Source organism: Dreissena polymorpha, chromosome 3 (assembly GCF_020536995.1).
Source record: "Dreissena polymorpha isolate Duluth1 chromosome 3, UMN_Dpol_1.0, whole genome shotgun sequence".
In the NCBI taxonomy this organism is placed as follows: domain Eukaryota; kingdom Metazoa; phylum Mollusca; class Bivalvia; order Myida; family Dreissenidae; genus Dreissena; species Dreissena polymorpha.
Window position 1 is genome coordinate 131670649 of NC_068357.1, and position 23731 is coordinate 131694379.

Consider the following 23731-nt stretch of genomic DNA (forward strand, 5'->3'; position numbering starts at 1 on the left):
ATTGATAAGATCGGCACCTCCACAGGTGTTTAATCTCGATTGTTAGGTGGGGAGAAGGGTCCGAATGATAATGTTGTCGTCGGCTTACGAATCACATTTCACAAGTTTTAGACAAATATGCATACGTTATAAACCTAATTTAAGTATTACATAGATAATAACTTATCTTTATTTTGATGAACTACGTTTAAGGTATAAAACTATAATTATCTATGTGTTGTGTGCCGCATACATACCATCTTGCTTTTTTAAATTTGATCACAACGGTCCGAAGTCATTAACATTAATTATGCATGGTTGCTAAAGCACAGTGTATACTAACTAACCTATGTTTATTGTTGTTTGCTAGGGTTATTATTATTTTTTTTTTATTTGGGGGGGGGGGGCTTTTATAGAAGATTTCAACTAGTCCTTCAATTAACGAAAAAAAAAATATTGGTATAGGAAATATAAAAGAGTAATAGACAGCTTCATTCATGCTGTTCTATTATGGTGTTTTAACGCATATAATTATGTATGGTTGATGAAGCACATTGTATGCTACCGATGTTTATTGTTGTTTGATGATGATGTTAAGTTGGTGTTGCTGTTGTTGTTAATGATGATGATGACGAGGAGGAGGAAGAAGAAGAAGAAGATGATGATGATGATGGTGGTGGTGGTAGTAGTGACGACGACGACGATGATGATGATTTTGATTATGATAATGAGATTTTAATTAAATTAATGCGCAAAGATTTTTCTTTTAAGCGGCCAAGTGCAGATATCTGCGCTCGGCCGCTGTAAGGGTTATGTAATATTTGCAATCTATATAGGAGTCAATAGCAGATACCAAGCACCATATGCTTATGACAAACAAAAGCAAAATATTGGCAATCGCTGAAATCTCGAATATGACTTAATCATTTTATTAAATGGAAACCGGTAACTATTTTAAAAGGTTATTATATTGCAACAACTTAGCGTTGTTTATCCAAAAGACCATTGTTATAATAACAGGGACGTCAATAGGCCAAACTATTCAGGAAATATGATTTGAGTCGTCAAGGATAGATTTTGAGATCAATGTACGTCCGATGAGATTTAAAGGGAGTTGGAGGCGTAGGGACAGATTCGTTCGAGTACGCGATCATTTGAGAACAAATAATGTTGAAGCTTTATCGGAATTCCGGAAATTTGCGATCGGTACCGATTTTTCTTGGTTCTTTTTTATTGATTCTGATAAGTTAGCGGCCGGCACGGACATGAATATTAACTGACGAAAACTTCTTCGCTACTTTCCGAAAATCTTCGACATGTTGCAAATATCCGTAATATTCCGCATTGTACTCACCAGAAATTGCAACTAGAAAGACTACAATAAATCAATTAGCTACGGCTCGGGTGGGGATTTACCTTTTATCCCTGTAAGGGACCTAATGCCCCAGACTACCGGCTATTTTTTCCGGAATTCGAACTTGATACACTTGATATCCCTGAATTAAATATTCATATCCGCAATTTTGATCTCTAGAGTGCTGACTGTTAGTATTGTATTTGACTGGAATGACTGTCGATTATGTGTTTTTAAGATTAAAACAAGCTTACGAAGAACTTTGTGTTTGCTTTTTTGTACGCTTTCTTTTTAAAAATGTATTGTCCGCCACGGACGCAACAATTGACCAAATGTACCAGATTGTGGTCTCTTTAAAGTGCTATGTTTTTACTGCCGTGATATCTTTAACAAACTACACATTATTGATCGTGGACGTTTTATACTCTTATTGAATTTGTTTCCCCAAAATATGCTCTTCTATTAGTAGATGTTTAGGTGACGATGTTCTAATTATAGATCTTACACGGCCAAGAAACACTAGATAGGTCTTTGCAAAGAGAGCTGTTGGATATCGTGAATGCGTTCAATGTGGCCTGTTTATTTCAGAAAGCTATGTGCAATGTTTTATGGGGATTTCTATCAAATTGCCAATTGCAAAATTTGATTTAATTCATTCGGACCTACAAGCGGGAAACTTCTTCATTAAAATTCAATGGGCTTTTAAGAAGTTCGTTGAAAGGCCAAATTTGACGTTAAACAGCAACGCCGAAAAAATTGCTACTCAGTCTTATTTATCACTTTTTTTGTAAGATTTACCAGTAGACGTTCTTCAGTGAAATTAAGCAAACACACAGTGCCGACAAATATGGAAGGGTATTTAGGTAAAAATTACATCTTTCTTTGTGACTGTGTCATGATTCTTGATGGTACTTTCAATTAGTATGTAGACACCTTTTCATGCTTGATGACACTTACATCTTGCCTGATGTCCAATGTCTATTTACATTCTGCTTAATGGTATCATGCATGTGTACAGATGCAACATTTTTGTTCGTTAATTGCATGCTGCATATGTGTATGTTGGTTTGTGCAGAGAGACTTGTGCAATAGGCGCAGTGCATAATGGAATCAAATATAAATGCGTTTAATAAATTAACGCGATGGTAAGATGTGAGTTTCACCCAAGCACAAAGCAACATACTATCATGCATAATACAATGATGTCAATTGACAGACATTCCGAAATGCTACGGAGGACTACGGAAATTTACGGCGTATAACGGAAATTTTATGTTATAGGAGAAGTTGCGCACCTTTGTAAGATATTTGCTACTGAACCGAAATTAACCGCGTGTTTGTAGACTTAACTTTTTTTTGGTTAATGACTAACCATAATTTTTGTACAGTAATTTACCTTCAATAACCAAAGAAAGTCTATGCATATATTTCAATATATGCTACTAATGCATGTATGCAGAGCTCCAGATAAGACGCTTAAAGGGGCCTTTTCACAGATTTTGGCAATTTTTAACTTATTCATTAAATGCTTTATATTGATAAATGTAAACATTGGATCGTAAAAGCTCCAGTAAAAAATCAAGAATAAAATTAAAAAAAGGAAAAGAACATTGCCCGGAGCAGGTTTCGAACCAGTGACCCCTGGAGTCCTGCCAGAGTCCTGAAGTAAAAACGCTTTAGCCTACTGAGCTATTCCGCCGAGTACACATACTTGACGTATTTTATACATTATATAAGCAATCGTCGTAGTTTCACAAAATTAAACGACAAAAACAGAACTCTCCAAATTATTCAATCGTTTCGCGTTGCAACGCTTTATAATTTTTAGGTTTTAAAATCGTCAAAAGATGCATATAATGGCTATATTAGACCATGGTAAATGTTCAGTATTACTGTTTCCTCACAAATATCATAACTAAAACGAAAATTTGCGAATCTGAAACAACTTTTTTCAATTTTGTCAATTTACCAAAGCGTGAAAAGATCCCTTTAAAGTCGTAAAAAATTGAATTAAATTTAGTAAAAAAGTAGACTTAAATTCTGTGCGTACGGTTACACATTGGAAAAATAAAATAAGAATTCAAAATGTGTGATCATTCGTAAAACTCAATATCAATGCATATAATGTAAACATTTTATCAATGAGTTCCCACTCGTCTAGGCCCTCATTACAATTATGAAATCAAAAGCACTTTAACGTTATTATGAATAACATACCATCTTTACAACAGTCGAAAAGCCGAACGTTTTCCATTATCTGGTCCTTTTATCGCAAAAAGTCTGCTGTAACCCGGCAATTGTCATGAGCTCTTCTTAGACTATAAACCTAAATGCGGATGTGCCAAAAATTATATTTACCTGAAAAAAAAGAATTAATAATAGTCTTTAAGGCTGGATTATTATAGAGTGTAAACCAAGATTTTGCTGAAAAAGTTATCTGGAACTTTGCATGTATGTTGAGAGGAAATCGATTACATAATTTCAAATTTACTAGAGTACTTTTATATTGCACCACATAAAATGCTATAAAACTATAATATTGAAGTGCACATATAAACTTTATTATAGATGGGTAGGTATTTCGTGTCAATCTCTTTCACATATGAAAGAGCTGTTGGTCATGCTGCTTTAAGTACATATAGATGCATGACACAATTTAGATTAAGCAAAATAAAACACTAGGTATTTGCCAAGAGTCAAATATATACGAGCAGTAAGAGCGTAATCGTGCACAGCGAGACTTACTCATGTAGAATTGAAACTCTTATTGCTTTCTTTCGAAATAATTTCATGTGTCCGATCTAATATGCAATATGCCCGGTGTTTTTTTTGCGGATTAATGTTCCGTTTTAGATCCATAATTAACGAATGCCTCAATATTTTCAAAAATTAACACCGGAATAATGTTCACCGACATTTTTTCATACAGATTGGATATAAATATTATAGAGCTTAACAAAAAATACATTAAGCCCTGTTCTCCCGGCACACGTGCTGGACACACATGTGGTTAGCGTGTGGCTATGATAATAATTAGTGAAAACATCTTTTTGAATGATAAATAATCATATTAAAACGAAAAATCAACTTTTCTATAAAAAAAAGAATTCACTATCGTTTTATCAATAACAAGGTATCCAACTCGAAATCATCCGAAAACGGGGTGCATCGTTTTGAGCAGCCATTACTAAATTAATTTTGCAGCGATTTTCATGACCCGGTCTTATTCAACGCAGAAATGAATTTCCTTTTAGGAAATGTATATATATATTGTTATATTTCTACACATGCTGGGTCAAATTTTAAGAAATAAAGCTATACATACTTCGCTTGACCCAGTTGTGATCGATCAGACCGTATTTATGAATGAAATCTCCAGTTGTAAAGACACAACTCCGCATTGGAGCAATGAAATCACTCTTGTGTTTAAAATGTCAGTTGGTTGAAATGTATGTAAACAAAGGTTTGAAAATGCGCTGGATTGTTAGTTTTGATGCATAATTCTACGGCAAGCACGGCAAGAATGTTTTTTTTCATACGTTTTATTGAATTATGGTATCGAGGTTCGTAAACTTTGCAGGGAAAATGCCCTTTTCCCCGTGAAGATTTCAGTCATGAATACTGTCTGATCGATCACAGCTGGGTCACGCGAGTTGTGTATCGTGTTATTTCTTAAAAGTTGACCCAGTATTTGTAAAAATATTGCAAGACATATACATTTCCAGAAAGGAAATTTATTTCTGCGTTGAATAAGACCAAGATCGTGAAAATCGCTGCAAAATTGATGAAGTAATGGCTGTTTAAAACGATGCATCCCGTTTTCGGATGATTTCGAGTTGGATACCTTGTTGAATATATATTTAACTTATTGTTTTAAGAAAAGTTGATTTTTCGTTATAATATGATTACTTATCATTCCAAAATATGTTTTCACTAATTAGTATTATAGCCACACGCTAACCACCTGTAGCTGGACACTTTAAAAAACACTATACAAATTCAAGTACTTATGCACTTAATTGATTGTAAACAATGACGGTTGAAATCCGTGCGTGGGAATTTTTCTGGTAACCAAGAGCGACGTCAACGTTCATGACAAACCTGTTTATATGACATTTATTTATTGGTTTTTTCCAACTTGATTGAAAATTATGTTTTATGACATTTTAATACATGTAGATGAAGTAGTTGTTTTCTCAACGAGGAGTACAATAGTTGTACAGTACTAGACACGAGTACTTGTAACTTTCAGGTTTCTCTTTATACCACAGACATTATATAGTCATAAAATGATAAATATGTGTTCATAGAAATTGTAATTATAGCATGGTAAACAGACTAGAGAAATCTGAAAGTTTCACGCACAGGTCTGTGGCAATGGGGGTTTGGGCTACTTTATAAATATGAGGTCGATATGCAATGCACATCGGTAGATTACGTCTACTGTAATTATTTGGACTAGGGAAGGGCCACAATTCCAACACATCAGCCCCGTTATGTTCTGAATAAAATACATGTATAATTTCTTGAGTGCCAATTGCATCTTACAAATATCAAAAACATTCACGGCAGTCAATTCATTGTGTAAACCTACTGGTCTTCATGGCAATAATGAACGTATTTAGTTTAATGGAGATTATATAACGAAGGGAACTAATTCAGCTTATTCAGTTTACTAGTCAAAATGATTCGGATGTTTTCGCTTTTTTTTCCGAAAAGTAATTTATTCAACATACGGAAAATAAACGCGCGCCACCTGTTGTCATAATTTAGTAACTTGCATTCTGCTTACTGCCTGTTGCTTACTGCCGTTGTTAATGACGCTTAGTGGCAAAACCGATTATGAATGGTTTCAGGAATAATGAACACACAAACATTGGATAGTCACCAAGCATGTTGAAACAATCATCAAGTATAACCGATAGAGAACAAGCATGTTGGAACTGTCATGAAGCATGTTAGAATAAACATCACGCATAATGTAAATATTCATCATGAATGATGTAATGTTGCAGCAATCATCAAGTATAAACGAATAGACAACAAGCATGTTGGAATTGTCATAAAGCAAATTAGAATAAGCATCAGTCATAATGTAAATATTCACCACAAATGATGTAACTTTTACCTAAATATCCTTCAATAGACATGTGTTGTTACTAAAATAGACATAGAGATTTCTGCATTGGGAGTGACCTAATCATACTGTGCTTTAGCAGTATTACGGAATACCGTTAGTGCCATCGTGGTTACACATTAAAATCCAGAGGGCGAGAACGCGATAGTACGATGGCGACAATGTGACAATACGATGATGACAGGGTGACAATACGATGGCGACAATGCGATAGTATGATGGCGACAATGCGAGAACGCGATAATACGATGACGACAATCAGACAGTGCGATGACGACAGTGCGACAATACGATGGCGACAGTGAGATAGTACGATGGCGACAATACTACAGTTCGATAGTGCGATAATACGATGACGACAGTGCGAAAATACGATGACGACAGTGCGACAATACGATGGCGATAGCCGACAGTGCGATAGTACGATGGTGCCAATGGGATTACGCGATAGTATGATGGCGGCAATTCGAAAATGCGATGGCGACAGTGCGACAATACGATGGCGACAATGCGATAGAACGATGGCGACATTGCGATGATACCACGGCGACAGTACGATATGACTATCGCATTGTCGCCCCCGTACTATCGCACTGCCGCCATTGTATTGTCGCACTGTCGCATTGTCGTCATCGTACTAGCGCGTTTTCGCAATCGTACGAACGCATTGTCGCCATCGTATTGTCGCACTGTCGTCATCGTACTTTCGCGTTCTCGCATTCTCGCCCTCTGGATTTTAATGAGTAACCACGGTGGCCCTAACGGTATTTTGTACAGTAAAGTGCGTAAAATCTGGTTTGGAATAACAATTTATATGCCGAAAACAGATGTTGAAAACCCGACTTTGTTTTATAAGTAGTAGTCTAAATATACAATGAGTTTTCCGAGCATTAAATAAACATATTAAAATAAAATTCATGTTCGTATCGGTTGAAGTTCTTGTTAATAGTAGAAGCAAAGAACACAATAAAACGCTGATTGGGCTTACTAATTTGAGGCAAGAACAAACACATCGCGCTATTATATATAACATATAACGCGCATCCGCAAAGTTCGAGCGCCCGTCTCGGTGCCGTCGTTTCCGGTGAAAGTTTCGCACAGGAGCTACCGAGTTTGGATATGAGACCACGAATCATGGCTTGACTTTATATATCAGTCAGCGTAGAACCTGACCAGACTGCGCGGTTGGACAAGGTAGGATGGACCAACTCTGGCCGCATATGACATAAGACCCATTTTCGCATGACGCGGGTCATCTGACCTTTATAATGTGTATATAGCTTTGAATGGAATTTGCACATAGTTTTTGGCATGGACTTATTGTTATGTTAATGTGTTGCACGCTTTCAAAAGCAGAGGGCATATATAAGATCAATTATACTACGGAGTTCATTTTCTGTTGCAAAATGAAATGCAATAAAGATTGTTTCTCAGCGGTGTGTACAGTATGACAGCGTTGTCTGTCTGCGATGCATTTATACTGGTTCTAAGCTGGCATACTCACCAATTGGACTCAACCATCTGCTCGAACAAGAAATGATAAGTTCTACTAGCATAAACCTTTAATTGTAACTCATTTTAAAAATATTCATGTTATTTATATTATTCAATTTATTATTCAAAATTATAATTATTATTTCCTTTATTGTTGTTTTTCGCATTAAGAAACTTATTCGGCTTACGAAACTGAAAAATCCCATTGGAAAAAAAATCCCATGGGAGAAAAAATCCCATGGGATTTAAAATCCCATGGGATTTAAAATCCCATGGGATTTTAATTTTTTTTAAACACGACTAAACGCATTAAAATATCGTAGTTGTTCATCATTTCATAAAATATGATGTTTCTGAAAGTTTCATGAATAAATCTCTCAAAATAAGAAAAAAATCCCATGGGATTTTTTCTCCCATTTTAAAATGGGATTTTTTTATTACTATATATTTTTATATATAATTGGCATAAAACCAATATACAGTCCTTAAATAACGTTAAAATACTTGCAAACGCAAATAAAACACGTTTTTTAAAATGTTCAAAATCCCATGGGATTTTTCTCCCATTTGCAAATTATGGGAGAAAAAAAATCCCATGGGAGAAAAAATCCCATGGGAAAATCGAAAATTCCATGGGAAAATGCAAAAATCCCATGGGAACTCCAACTTTGCTTATAAATTTCATAGTGAAGAAAACGCGTTTTTTGAGTGAAAATAACCAATTATTAATCAACGATAAGACTTTTATCGCATACTATGTCTCAAAGTAGCAAATCTTTAAGAAAAAGGGTACTTAAGTTTGCGAAATTTCGGTTTCGCAAAGTTTTTCCGGTGGCCGTTAATGTTGTTTTTACTTTTACAGATTGTTGTTCATACCAGGGCCTGATTTCACAAACCCAATCTTAGCCGTGTAAATTAGAATTAACTATGACCCAAACAACTTCTAGATGCCTGATGGAAAAATGTTCATCAAGAATGCTTGTTATTATTCAACATTGATGACCTTTATTTGATGTGACTTCGAACCTTTTTGTTTTTTAGTTGTTTGCTTTCAAAAAACAAAGATTAGTACTATGCGTCGCAAGTCGGTCTGTTCTACCCTTGTCAAAAAATAACCCACTTTCATACCAAAACACACTTAAACCAACATAAAACTGTGTTTTTTCTGAGTTTTTCTTAGCGGAAGTTGGTTTTTGCTAATAAAAGTGAGTTTTATGTGCGCTAAACTGAGCTTGAAGTTGGTTATTTTAAGAAGATGTGTGTTTAAGCGAGTTTTTTTCAGTAAGAAGTTGGTTTTTTGTGTGTCAAAAGTGAGCCTTTTTATTTATGAGTTGGTTTATGTGTGTTTAAGTGTGTCTTTTTGTTTTATAAGCGAGTCTTTTACAACAGAAGTTGGTCTTTTTTTTAAACAGAAGTGGGTTTAGGCAAGTTTAACTTGGTCTTTTTGTAAATAAGTTGAGAGCTGCAACGAGGCTTAAAGACTCACTTTAACACACTTTTCAACAAGTTGGTCTTTTGTTTATTAATATAACTCATCAATGAAACAATAATTCTTCAACTGGGTCTTTGTTTGATGTTTATAGCCATAAATAAAACAAGTCAATTGTAAAGGGGCTTTTTTTACAGCGTGTTTGCCATTGTCCCTATTGTACATTTGTGTGCTCCCCATAATTTTTAGGGAATATTGGATGAAAATGGCTCTTTCAGAACAACACAGGTTCACAGATGGACAACAAGTATCACTGACAAAAACTATAACAATGGTCAAGCTTAGTTTTATACATGAAAATGAAAGAGTTTGTGATTCACTTTGAATTTTTTCTTTATGTTTGTGTTTATTATAAACAATATCTTATGATTGTTTTATGTCTTAATTTTTTATTTTTTTTAAACAATCTCATATGATTGTTTATATTTGTTTAAAACAGTATTTACTTGTTAAATCTGCATATTTAAATAATTATGGTATTGGAAACATTATTTTGGAAATAATCTATTTATTTTTGTACATAAGTTATGCAAGATTTTGATATTTGCATATGATACCATCATATCCATTTTCATAATTTGCAATAAAATAATAAAATGCCAAACATGACCTGTGTTACATAAACTGTCAACAAAATAACAAGACAAGACCTAAAACCACCCTTATTTCACACCACTAACAATAAACAGATAACAATCTGTCAGGCATTCAGAGCTAAACAGGGTACTGATTATCTAGGGGTAGATAAGGCTACTGATGGGGTTTGCCTAGAGATAAGGCTGTGTGGAATAAGATATAAGGCTTTTGATTGGCTATTGCACTGAGGAAGTTATCTTTTTGAAAACAACAACTTTTGATAAAACAAGCTGGTGTCAGCAACTGAATATTGAGCTAAATTTAATTCAGCAACATTAATATAAAGAAGTGAAAGACTTATAATGGTAGTGTAAAATGTCTTGAAATTCTGTCAGCATGAAGTATTGTGTGATGAAAACAATGTGTTTTTTACTGCAATGTGGAAATCAATAATAAGTTGGTTGGAAAGGAGGTTGAACTGCCTGATGTTGTTTTTGGAATACTGAAGAACAGTTTTAACAGGTTTGTATTGTGATTTCTTCACCCCTTTTTTTATTTAGTTTATTGAATTAATTATGATCATTATCATATTTATGTATTGTCACTGGGAAATGTAAATGGATAAGTTATTGTATTGCAATTTAAAGGATAAACAACACATTTTGAAGCAAAAATAGATAAACTTACACATGAAAAAGTGTAAATGTTGTGTACAGTGAATAATTATGGTTGTGTTTCATGGTTATTGTCATCTAAAATTTTATTTATATCTATTTCTGGTTATTACTGAACGGATTTCTTTCCCTCTTACTTAATTAGAACTTATATATTTTAATTTTGAAGGTTAAACTCTTGCCACAAGGCAAAATTGACATCGATGGGAAGATCCTTTGGAAAGAATATGCATCATCGCCTGCCTGATGTATGGACTTTTAAACCTGGTTTTTACCCTGCACAAGCTGGCAAACTTGAGGGGAACAAGAGTGGGAAAACCTCACCCTGTCATTGACCAAGAAAGCTCGATTTGTTGAGAGGTAAACTATACAGGTTACTGCATTTACAATGCCACCAGACCACACAGCCAAATGAGACCACGCATCTTGGTACATTTTCAAACTGCATTTTCTACCAAACGCAATTTCTTTTAATAATTGATGAAAAGTGCTAAGTCACATGTGATCACGGGATTAAAATTTAAAAAATAAACAAACAAAAACAACAAGCAAATAACTTAAATTTATTATTATTAAAGCAACAAGATTACCATAACAGCAATATTTCATAGTTAAGTGGAACAAAAACATAACCAATCAACATGTTTGAAGAATGCCTTGCCCTTTTGAAAGTGATATGGTATTAATCCTTTGCAGATCAACTGGCATAAGAGATGCTCAAGAGGAGAAGGACACAAGCAGCATCAATCGTACAACTACATGTCGCTCCAGCGCCCGCTTTCCAGGTCTCTACCAGCTGCTTTCCAGGTCCCTCCACCCGCCAAGATCAGGTCTAGGTCCCTGCACTGGCTGCTTTCCAGGTCCCTAGCGGTCAAGGTCTCTCCAGTAGCTGCTGTGCAGGTCCCAACACCGTATGCCGTCAAGGTCCCTCCATAAGCTGAAATCCAGGTTCCTCATTCCACTGCGGTTCAGGTACCTCCAACAGCTGAGATCCAGGTCTCTGCAGCAGCTGCGGTCTAAATACTCCACCCGAAGTGGTCCATTGCGGTCAAACTTTTGCTTTAAAATCTTCCATAAATGTCTATTATTTTATAATGTATTGTAAAAATAATCTGTTTGTATTAATTTGCGGTGTACTATTTTTGTCATATAAACATAATTTTCGTACACATTGTGTTTCTTTCCCTTTTAACCACATTGGGCTTATAATGAACTGTTGTTATTGCTTCACAAAAACCATTTTTTCTAGAACATATCAGTCCAAAATTTTTTTTTTCACACTGCAAAATCCCACAAAAGGCTCACAAAAAACCTACTTTCTTAAAAAAAACTCACTAAAACACTGTTAAAACCCACAAAAATCAACTTACCCAAACCCACAAATTGCTTTTGTTTTTTTCACAGATAAAATACTGTTAATAACTAGGTTTAAAGCGAGTTAAAAGCATGTTTTCACTGTGAAAAAAACTAACAAAGGCTTGCTTTCAGCTCACTTTTCGCTCACTTAAAAACCGTGTTTAGCCTGCTTATAGCTCACATAAAAAACACGCTTTTTACCCACTTAAAACCAACTCCACAGACAGAAGTTGGTCTAAGCATGTTTAAAAAACCTCAAAAAACCAACTTGTAGAAAATCATACTCACTTTAAACCCACTTAAGATGGTTAAAAAACCCACTATGTTGGTTTAAAGCGAGTTAAACCAAGATTTAACTCAGAAAAAACCAAGTCGGTAAGCTAAAAAACCCAGTCGGTAAGCTAAAAGCGTGTCTGAAAAGCCCGCTTTTAGCACAGTGCAAATACCGCAGAGTTAAACACAGATGCCTGAAAAAAACTCACTTTAAACCCACTTAAGACGGTTAAAAAACAACTATGTTGGCTTTAAGCGAGTTAAACCAAGATTCAACTCAGATAAAACCAAGTCGGTAAGCAAAAAGTGTGTTTAAAAGACTCGCTTTTAGCTCGGTGCCAATACCGCAGGGTTAAACCCAGTTTAAAACTGGGTTATAACCGGATTTTGCTCACTTTTTTGACAAGGGTTAGCTATGCTTAGAACGATAACCACCGCATCTGCCACATCTGCTTGAGTTCTTCAACTATATTCATTCACAAATGGAAACAATAAAGAACTTTTTTTAACAGAGCGTGTATAAAAAAGAATCAATAAACAATATTTGTATTATACGTGTCGCTGAAGAGAATGTTTATCAATTATTAAAATAGTCCACTATCAGTCTGTTGCGTCTTAATGACGTAGTATTTTTGCTCAGCACAGGTCATTCATAATTTATAAATTTGAATGACTTGTGCTGATTTCAAACTTGCGATTAATTTTGAAAAATGAGTTGCGTCTTTAATTATGCAATTGCGAACAACTTCAGTGCCTTCAGCGCTTTGATGTTATTCATTAAAATATATGGCAGTAGTTAAGCTGAGTTAAACAGCTACTCAGAAAAACATTTGGAACCTGTCTACAAGTCTTCATTATAAAATAAAGGGAATGGAATTCTTGTTTACCATTTTTATTACAAATGTTATGGTTACCTCCCTTGCAATAAATGAAGATACAATGATACTCAGGAGGACTAAGAGCTTATCATCATCACATTTACATAAACAAAACCATATATGCAGTATATTAAATAGACAGTAGTTCTGAATAAAAAATTTGTTTGCATTGTGCATAGTGTATTTACATTTTGTTTTCAGGCTTTCAATAAGAAAGAACAACAAGAGGGCCAAGATGGCCCTAGTTTGCTCACCTGAGAGGAGTCGGTTCATTCAATCTATACCAAATGTCAAACTTGACCTAGCTATTGTCCAGACAAACATCCTGGTCAAGTTTCATCATTATTTCATCTGCGAGTAATGATCAATGTACCTATGAAGTTTCATGATCCTAGGCATAAGCTATCTTGAGTTATCATCCAGAAACCATTTTTCTAAGTTGAGTCACAGTGACCTTGACAGCCATTGTGTGAATACATTTTTTGGCACTGTGACCTTGACCTTTGACCTAGTGACCTGATAATCTGTAGGGGTCATCTGCGAGTCATAATCAATATACCTATGAAGTTTCATGAACCTAGGCATAAGCGTTCTTGAGATATCATCCAGAAACCATTTTACTAGTTCAGGTCACCGTGACCTTCCCCTTTGACCTAGTGAACTGAAAATCAATAGGGGTCATCTGCGAGTCATGATCATTGTACCTATGAAGTTTCATGATCCTAGGCATAAGCGTTCTTGAGTTATTATCCAGAAACCATTTTACTATTTCAGGTGACCGTGACCTTGACCTTTGACCTAGTGACCTGAAAATCAATAGGGGTCATCATCAATGTACCTGTGAAGTTTCATGATCCTAGGCATAAGCGTTCTTGAGTCATCATCTGGAAACCATTTTACTATTTCGGGTCACCGTGACCTTGACCTTTGACCTAGTGACATGAAAATCAATAGGGGTCATCTACGAGTCATGATCAATGTACCTATAAAGTTTCATGGTCCTAGGCCTTAGCGTTCTTGAGTTATCATCCGGAAACCATTTTACTATTTCTGTCATCGTAACCTTGGCCTTTGACCTAGTGACCTAAAAATCAATAGGGGTCATCTATGATTTATGATCAATGTACCTATGAAGTTTTATGATCCTAGGCCTAAGCGTTCTTGAGTTATTATCCAGAAACCATTTTACTATTTTGGGTCGTTGTGACCTTGACCTTTGACCTAGTGACCTGAAAATCTGTAGGGGTTATCTGCCAATCATGAGCAATGTATCTATGAAGTTTCATGATCCTAGGCATAAGCGTTCTTGAGTTAGTATCTGGAAACCATTTTACTGCTTTGGGTCACCGTGACCTTAACCTTTAACCTAGTGACCTGAAAATCAATAGGGGTCATCTGCGAGCCATGATCAATGTATCTATGAAGTTTCATGATCCTTGGCATAAGCGCTCTTGAGTTATCATCCGGAAACCATTTTACTATTTCGGGTCATCGTGACCTTGACCTTTGACCTAGTGACCTGAAAATCAATAAGGGTCATCTGTGTGTCATGATCAATTTACCTATAAAGTTTCATGATCCTTGGCATAAGCGCTCTTGAGTTATCATCCGGAAACCATCTGGTGGACGGACAGACCGACATGAGCAAAACAATATACCCCCTCTTCTTCGAAATGGGGGGGGGGGAGGCATAATGAGAAAACTGCCCCCCTCCCAGCAGCCATTTATTCAACTGACCGGAACCATATTTGAACTCAACTCTCGTATCAAGGAAACAAATGTTCTGAGCAAATTTCATGAAAATTGGGCCAAAAGTGTGACTTCTACTGTGTTCACATGTTTTCACTATATACATATATAGAAAAATGCCCCGCCCACTGGCGGCAATGTTTTTTCACCGATCCGGACCATTTTCAAACTCGTCCGAGATATTAATAAAACCAATGTTTTGACCAACTTTCATGATTATTGGGAAAAAATTGTGACTTCTAGAGTGTTTACAAGGTTTCTCTAGAGCCAAATATGGAAAACTGCCACTATAAACATATAGAGAAAAATGCCCCGCCCACTGGCGGCCATGTTTTTCACTGATCTCGACCACTTGCGAACTCGTCCGAGACATCAATTGAACCAATGTTTTGAACAACTTTCATGATGATTGGGCAAAAATTGTGACTTCTACAGTGTTTACAAGGTTTCTCTATAGCCAAATAAGGAAAACTGCCCCGCCCACTGGCGGTCAGGTTTTTCAACAGATCGGAACCACTTTTGAACTCAACCAAGATATCATTAAGACAAACATTTTGACAAAGTTACATGAAGATTGGGCATGAAATGTGACTTCTACAGTGTTTACAAGGTTTGTCTTTTTTTTACCTAGTGACCTAGTTTTTGACCCGGCACAACACAGTTTCTAACTGGGCCGAGATTTCATTGGGACAAAGCTTCTGACCAAGTTTCATGAAGATGGGACAAGAAATGTGGCCTCTAGGGTGTTAACGAGCAAATGTTAACGGACGGACGGACATACGACGGACAAGACAGGTCACAAAAGCTCACCTGAGCAATCAGGTGAGCTAAAAGATAATCAATTTACTCATCTGAGCTCAAATGATTCATGATTTCTCATAAATTAAAAAGTATTTTAATGGTGAGTCTTAGTCATTTGTTTAACTTCGCTAAATACACTAAAGTTTTGTTGTTGTTGTTTTTTTTAAATTAGAAATTTGGTGTTTCAACAATCTGTTAACAAGTTGCTTTAAAGGAATGAACTAGAATGTGTGTTTTTACGCGAGTTACTAACTTATCAAATGACTGAGGGAAATCACTGAAGAATGATCATCCACAGCAACTTTGCATTGCAGAATGCTACAAAATTGTATTCACGATACAATTTAAACAAGAATATTGTCAAAATATGGTCCCCTACCGATGAAACTCCACCATTGTAAGATTATTTTTTTTTGTTGCCATAGTAACCAGATTTTTTGACGTAGGAACAAAATGTAATGACGTGCATAATCTCCATATTGCCATCTATCCATGTTTCAAGTTTCATTAAAAATATTAAGAACTTATAAAGTTATAGCAGGATCCAGAAAAGTGTGACTGACTGACTGACTGACTGACTGACTGACTGACTGACTGACTGACTGACTGACTGACTGACTGACTGACTGACTGACTGACTGACTGACTGACTGACTGACTTACTGACTGACTGACTGACATACTGACGGACACACACAACGCAAACCATAAGTCCCCTCTGGTTTCACCGGTAGGGGACAATAAAATCCACTTGTTACTTAAATGTTACCAAGTATTTTTCAAACACAAATTCATGTAACAATGTCTGAACACTGATTTGTGCCATATGCAGAGTAAGATGTCTCAGAGATGCTAAGACAACAGTTTATTATTATTCTATAAAAAATATTTCCATTGTTGGCATGGACTAGCAATACAATTGGCTGTCCATCCCAGATCATTCTGCTTAGTGTGATCCACTTCTGATCACATAAACTTTAAACTTGCAATAATGTCAAAGGTAACTGGATTTGCTGTCAGAGTTGCTCCAGACCAGCCTATCCATTTGCACAGTCTGGGGAGGAGCTACCCTGTCTGCTAGTGAGACCACTAAGCCTTGGGTGAAATCATAGCTGACAGGTTAACCCCGTACCTTGGATAAAATCATGGCTGACAGGGTAACCCCTTACCTTGGGTGAAATCATAGCTGACAGGGTAATCCCTTTCCTTGGGTGAAATCAAAGCTTACAGGGTAACCCATTATTTTTGGGGAAATCATAGCTGATAGGGTAACCCATTATCTTGGGTGAAATCATAGCTGCAGGGTAACCCCTTTCCTTGGGTGAAATCATAGCTGACAGGGTAACCCATTATATTGGGTGAAATCATAGCTGACAGTGTAACCCATCATCTTGGGTGAAATCATAGCTGCAGGGTTACCCCTTTCCTTGGGTGAAATCATAGCTGACAGGGTAACCCATTATCTTGGGTGAAATCATAGCTGACAGGGTAACCCATTATCTTGGGTGAAATCATAGCTGACAGGGTAACCCATTATCTTGGGTGAAATCATAGCTGGCATGGTAACCCATTATCTTGGGTGAAATCATAGCTGCAGGGTAACCCATTACATTGGGTGAAATCACAGCTGACAGGGTAACCCATTATCTTGGGTGAAATCATAGCTGACAGGGTTACCCATTATCTTGGGTGAAATCATAGCTGACAGGGTAACCCATTATCTTGGGTGAATCATAGCTGACAGGGTAACCCATCATAGCTGACAGGGTAACCCATTATCTTGGGTGAAATCATAGCTGACAGGGTAACCCATTACCTTGGGTGAAATCATAGCTGACAGGGTAACCCATCATCTTGGGTGAAATCATAGCTGACAGAGTAACCCATTATCTTGGGTGAAATCATAGCTGACAGGGTAACCCATTATCTTGGGTGAAATCATAGCTGACAGGGTAACCCATTATCTTGGGTGAAATCATAGCTGACAGGGTAACCCATTATCTTGGGTGAAATCATAGCTGACAGGGTAACCCATTATCTTGGGTGAAATCATAGCTGGCATGGTAACCCATTATCTTCGGTGAAATCATAGCTGACAGGGTAACCCATTATCTTGGATGAAATCATAGCTGACAGGGTAACCCATTATCTTGGGTGAAATCATAACTGACAGGGTAACCCATTATCTTCGGTGAAATCATAGCTGACAGGGTAACCCATCATAGCTGACAGGGTAACCCATTATCTTGGGTGAAATGATAGCTGACAGGGTAACCCATCATAGCTGACAGGGTTACCCATTATCTTGGGTAAAATCATAGCTTACAGGGTAACCCATCATAGCTGACAGGGTAACCCATTATCTTGGGTGAAATCATAGCTGATGGGTAACCCATTATCTTGGGTGAAATCATAGCTGACAGGGTAACCTACTATCTTGGGTGAAATCATAGCTGACAGGGTAACCCTTTTCCTTGGCTGAAATCATAGCTGACAGGGTAACCCATTATCTTGGGTGAAATCATAGCTGACAGGGTAACCCTTTATCTTGGGTGAAATCATAGCTGATAGGGTAACCTACTATCTTGGGTGAAATCATAGCTGACAGGGTAACCCCTTTCCTTGGGTGAAATCATAGCTTACAGGGTAACCCATTATCTTGGGTGAAATCATAGCTAACAGTGTAATCCTTTTTGTTGGGTGAAATCATAGCTAACAAGGTAACCCCTTACCTGACTGTGCAAATGTGAAGCTGGTCTGGAGCTAAGCTGGACGCATATTGCATAATACCCTTTTTTTCATGATGTTGCTCATATAATTTTAAACACCTTCTGCTAAAACGTATCCTATCCCCATCTTTCCACACGTGCAATAATACCAATAATTCTCTCGTAAAAGCCACATCTACTGATCTTCTGATTAATGATAGCTGCAGGATTGCCATGGCAGGTGTAAAGCCATTATTAACTCAGCATCTCCTTGGCTTATACCAACATATCACTAATCTCCCAATTATGCTTTGGAAGTGAGAAACTGCTTTAATACTCGTAAATTATTTCTGTTTTCCATTGCATCTGAAGATTTGCTTAAGACAAAATAAAGGGCGGAAATCTGGAAATAAAATTTATATAAGATAAAAGTCCATTTTATCTTAGTTGTTGAGCAACTGGATGTTCCTTCTTTAATTAACCAAGCAAGTAGATCTATCAGGAGAGATGTTGCTGGTCTGTATTTGAATCCATTTGTGTTGCTGGTCTGTATTTGAATCCTTTTGTGTTGCTAGTATTTTGTTGAATCCAAGTGTGTTGCTGGTCTGCAGTTGAAACAAGTTGTGTTGCTGGTCTGTAATTGCATCCAGTTATGTTGCTTATATGTACTTGAATCCATTTGTGTTGCTGGTCTGTTGTTAAATCCATTTGTGTTGCTGGTCTGTTGTTGAACCCAGTTGTGTCGTCAGCCTGTTGTTGAATCCAGTTGTGTAGCTGGTTAGCTGTTTAATCCAGTTTTGTTGTGTTACTGGTCTGTTGTTGAATCCAGTTGTGTTGCTGAGCAGTCGTTGAATCCAGTTGTGTATGTAGTTGAATCCAGTTGTGTTACTGGTATGTATTTGAATCCAGTTGTGTAACTGGTATGTGGTTGAATCCAGTTGTGTTTCTGGTATGTAATTGAATCCAGTTGTGTTACTGGTATGTGGTTGAATCCAGTTGTGTTGCTGGTATGTTGATGAATCCAGTTGTGTTACTGGTCTGTGGTTGTTTCCAGTTGTGTTGCTGGTATGTAGTGGAATCCAGTTGTGTTGCTGAGCAGTGGTTGAATCCAGTTGTGTTGCTGAACAGTGGCTGAATCCAGTTGTGTTGCTGATCTTTTGTTGAATCCAGTTGTGTTGCTGGGCAGTGGTTGAATCCAGTTGTGATGCTGGTATGTAGTTGAATCCAATTTTGTTGCTAAGCAGTGGTTGAATCCAGTTGTGTTGCTGGTATGTAGTTGAATCAAGTTGTGTTACTGGTGTGTGGTTGAATCCAGTTGTGTTACTGGTATGTAGTTGAATCCAGTTGTGTTTCTGGTATGTGGTTGAATCCAGTTGTGTTGCTGATCTTTTGTTGAATCCAGTTGTGTTGCTGGGCAGTGGTTGAATCCAGTTGTGTTGCTGGTATGTAGTTTAATCCAGTTTTGTTTCTAATCAGTGGTTGAATCCAGTTGTATTGATGGGCAGTGGTTGAATCCAGTTGTGTTGCTGGTCTGTTGTTGAATCCAGTTGTGTTGCTGAGCAGTGGTTGAATCAAGTTGTGTTGCTGGTATGTAGGTGAATCCAGTTTTGTTGCTAATTAGTGGTTGAAGCCAGTTGTGTTGCTGGTCTGTTGTTGAATCCAGTTGTGTTGCTGAGCAGTGGTTGAATCCAGTTGTGTTGCTGAGCAGTGGTTGAATCTAGTTGTGTTACTGGTATGTAGTTGAGTCAAGTTTTGTTGCTGAGCAGTGGTTGAATCCAGTTGTGTTGCTGGTATGTGGTTGAATCCAGTTGTGTTACTGGTATGTGCTTGAATCCAGTTGTGTTGCTGGGCAGTTGTTGAATCCAGTTGTGTTGCTGGGCAGTGGTTGAATCCAGTTGTGTTGCTGGTATGTAGTTGAATCCAGTTGTGTTGCTGGTATGTAGTTGAATCCAGTTGTGTTGCTGGTAAGTGGTTGAATCAAGTTGTGTTACTGGTATGTAGTTGAATCCAGTTGTGTTGCTGGTATGTAGTTGAATCAAGTTGTGTTGCTGGTATGTAGTTGAATCCAGTTGTGTTGCTGGCATGAAGTTGAATCCAGTTGTGTTGCTCGGCAGTGGTTAAATCAAGTTTTGTTTCTGGTATGTACTTTAATCCAGTTGTGTTGCTGGGCAGTGGTTGAATCCAGTTGTGTTGCTGGTCTGCGGTTGACTCCAGGTGTGTTGAAGGGGCAGTGGTTGAATCCAGTTGTGAAGTGGGTCTTTTGTTGAATCTAGTTGTGTTGTTGTTCTGTTGTTGAATACATTTGTGTTCTAGATAATTGAGCCAAAATGTCTGACATTGCAATTTAATCTGATGCGTCTTCTAATGAACCTTAAAATATATATAGGTATATTCTGCTTGGAATATTTACACACACCCCCTGTAAATCTCTACATTGAATAACGTGTAGGCTTTACATTCAGGTTAAGTTCTGTTTAATATTGAATATCTAAATGACAAGATATAAAATATAATTTGTTTTGGATAGTTTTGCTTGAAGGCACCAAATCTTATCAGACAATTACTTGTTGAGTCTGATTATGCTAATAAATCAGAGATATCTGTGGTATATTACAAACTATTCCTGAAAACTGAGCAATAGAGGAGTATCTGGTCAATTTATCAGGCTTTCCATGAACAGCAGTCAGATAAAAAGCAGTGAATATTTTCCTTTAAAGACACCCTGACAGGTTATTGGCATTAAAACTATTTCAAAGAGCTATTAACATTGAGAATTATCACATTTGGATATGGTTTTGCACATAAACCCCCCCCCAGCAAAATAGCTTATGCCAGTCATAAAGCAAAACAGCATTAATGACAACTTCAGAAGTCTGTGCTTCCAGACAGGAAAGTGATGTATCCAGAGTTCACAGCACACAGCAGCTATAGTAGTTATTGATAGCCTGTTGGAAAGTAATGCACTGGACATTATTACCATCAAGAGATGCCCATACAAGTTTGGTTGCTCAGTCTGCTAAGCCTTTCAGTTTGTTTAAGCCTTATATAATGTCACTTCTTAAGGTAGCGCACCTCTAATGGGCACATATCCAAATATAATCTAATTAATTATTTTCTTAATCAGCATCATTTCACTGAACTACATGCAAATTTGTAGGTAGGCTTTCCATGCTTTTTAAAAAAATATACCGATTTTTTCAAAACCACCCCCACGCTCGGCTTTTGTCCAGTTTATTTTCACCCCTGGGGTATATAAAAGTTCCATAATTCATTCAAATTTCCAAATATGGGCATGCAGTTGGTGTGTACAGATGCTGTAAAGGTGTTTAAAGTTTAAACAAGATGAAATAAGTATTCTTTTACAGACATTTATTTTTTACAAATTTTTATCTATGGAAGAGCGCCATGAAATGTAAGTGATTTCAGCCAAGTAAAAATTGGGTCGGTTAAAAACAAAGTGTCATAAAATTCAAAATAGTATCATTTAAGTCATATTTTAAACTTAGTTTTTATAGAAACACTATATACAGCAAAAATACCAAGAACTAGACAGATTTACCGTTTACTTTTTGAAATAAAAATAAAAATGCAACATGCATGGTTCGTATTTTCAACAGTATATCACCCAATTTCGCCATAGCGTTGTTTTAATTTTAATAATTGAAGAATGTGCATAAAAATTGCAACATATTTAACAATAAATATAGCTTATATGCCATATTAAATCAAATTACGTTAGAAAATAAATAAAACGCGTCGCAAAAAAGTATACGTCGTCGGCAGGATTCGAACCTGCGCGGGAATATCCCAAAAGATTTCTAGTCTATCGCCTTAACCACTAGGCTACGGCACCTAATAGTAGGCTCTTCAACCTTCGAAGAAATCGCGGGAAATCATTAGAGGTGCGCTACCTTAAATTGACACAAGAATTCACTACAATCATATCAAGTGTCCACATGTTTCACTTTAACCATATCAAGTGTTCACAAGGATTCACTATAACCATATCAATATTCACAGGTTTCACTATAACCATATAAAGAGTTCACAAGGATTCACTTTAACCATATTAAGTGTTCACAAGGATTCACTAAAACCATATCAATATTCACAGGTTTCACTATCAAGTGTTCACAAGGATTCACTGTAACCATATCAAGTGTTCACAGGTTTCACTATAACCATAGCAAGATTACCCTGACTGCTGGTAGCAATTTTGAGGATGCTGGAACAGCAGTGCCAAGGTTTGATAACCAGTAAAAAAATTCTTCACAATGGCGACCTATGTAAAAGACCGAGCCAGTCTGATTGAGATAACTCGATTTTTTAGTTACTTCCCTTAAACTGGTGTTTTTTTCCTGATAATCTCATCCCCCCCCCCGCAGCATTTGACCATATAAAAAATTAAAAAGTATTTCAGTACAAAACAAATAGCTGGAAATTGCAGCTATCATTCAAAATTGGTCACAACTGTCGTCTGCTGGACACACTCCGGGTCCCAACATTATGCAGACTCAGCGCGGAGGTAACTCATTACCTTGGAAAAACACAAATACACACACTGGGTGCAGCCTAGGCGCGTATAGACACAAACAAGGCAACAAACTCAAGTGCGGGCACAATCATTTAAAATTTACATATTGAATACGATATTCTAACAGAAATTACACAACCACCTAAGTGTACATACCATGTTTGATATTTCGTTCGATTGTTAGATTTCAGCATATACATGTATAAGGTAATTTCGCTATTAGTTAACCTATCCTTATGTTCGTGGGCGAACTCGGATAGTCAAGTGCTCATACGATTGAGCTCATATGGTCCGGCTATGTGCTTATACCTGATTTCGAGAATCATCATGAAGGTATTGCCATACTTAATGAACAAGAATGTGACCCGCCTCCCAGTTTCGCTCAATGGGTCAAGTTACCCACGGGTACTACTTCCCCGTACCCCTAAACTTTTTTTCGTACCAAAAATGTTTCATACGCAAAAAATTTTCGTACCAAATTTTTTTTCGTACCCAAAATTTTCGTACCCAAATTTTGTATCGTACCCAAATGTTCGTATCAACATACACAATTGTGGTGATATAGATAAACTTAAATTGATGTTTTATATCCATCCTCTTCAAAAGCATCGTCACACCAGTACTGCCAGTACTTTGTTTTCAATGTACTGAAACCATTTTTAATTTGTCTGATATCATAAGTACAAAATTAATGTTTCGAGCAAGTTTCATAAATTTACAAGAAAAATC

General features: G+C 36.8%; 1 protein-coding gene and 1 long non-coding RNA gene across 8 annotated transcripts in view; one reads left to right on the forward strand and one right to left on the reverse strand.

The window, feature by feature from the left end:
- LOC127871481 (uncharacterized) overlaps nucleotides 1-23731 on the reverse strand; it is a 362002-nt gene that overhangs the window by 296119 nt on the left and 42152 nt on the right. The window lies entirely within an intron of this gene.
- Nucleotides 10120-11998, forward strand: LOC127871492 (uncharacterized). Its single transcript, XR_008045372.1, has 3 exons — nucleotides 10120-10551; nucleotides 10873-11063; nucleotides 11400-11998. It is a non-coding gene; the product is annotated as an uncharacterized LOC127871492 (long non-coding RNA).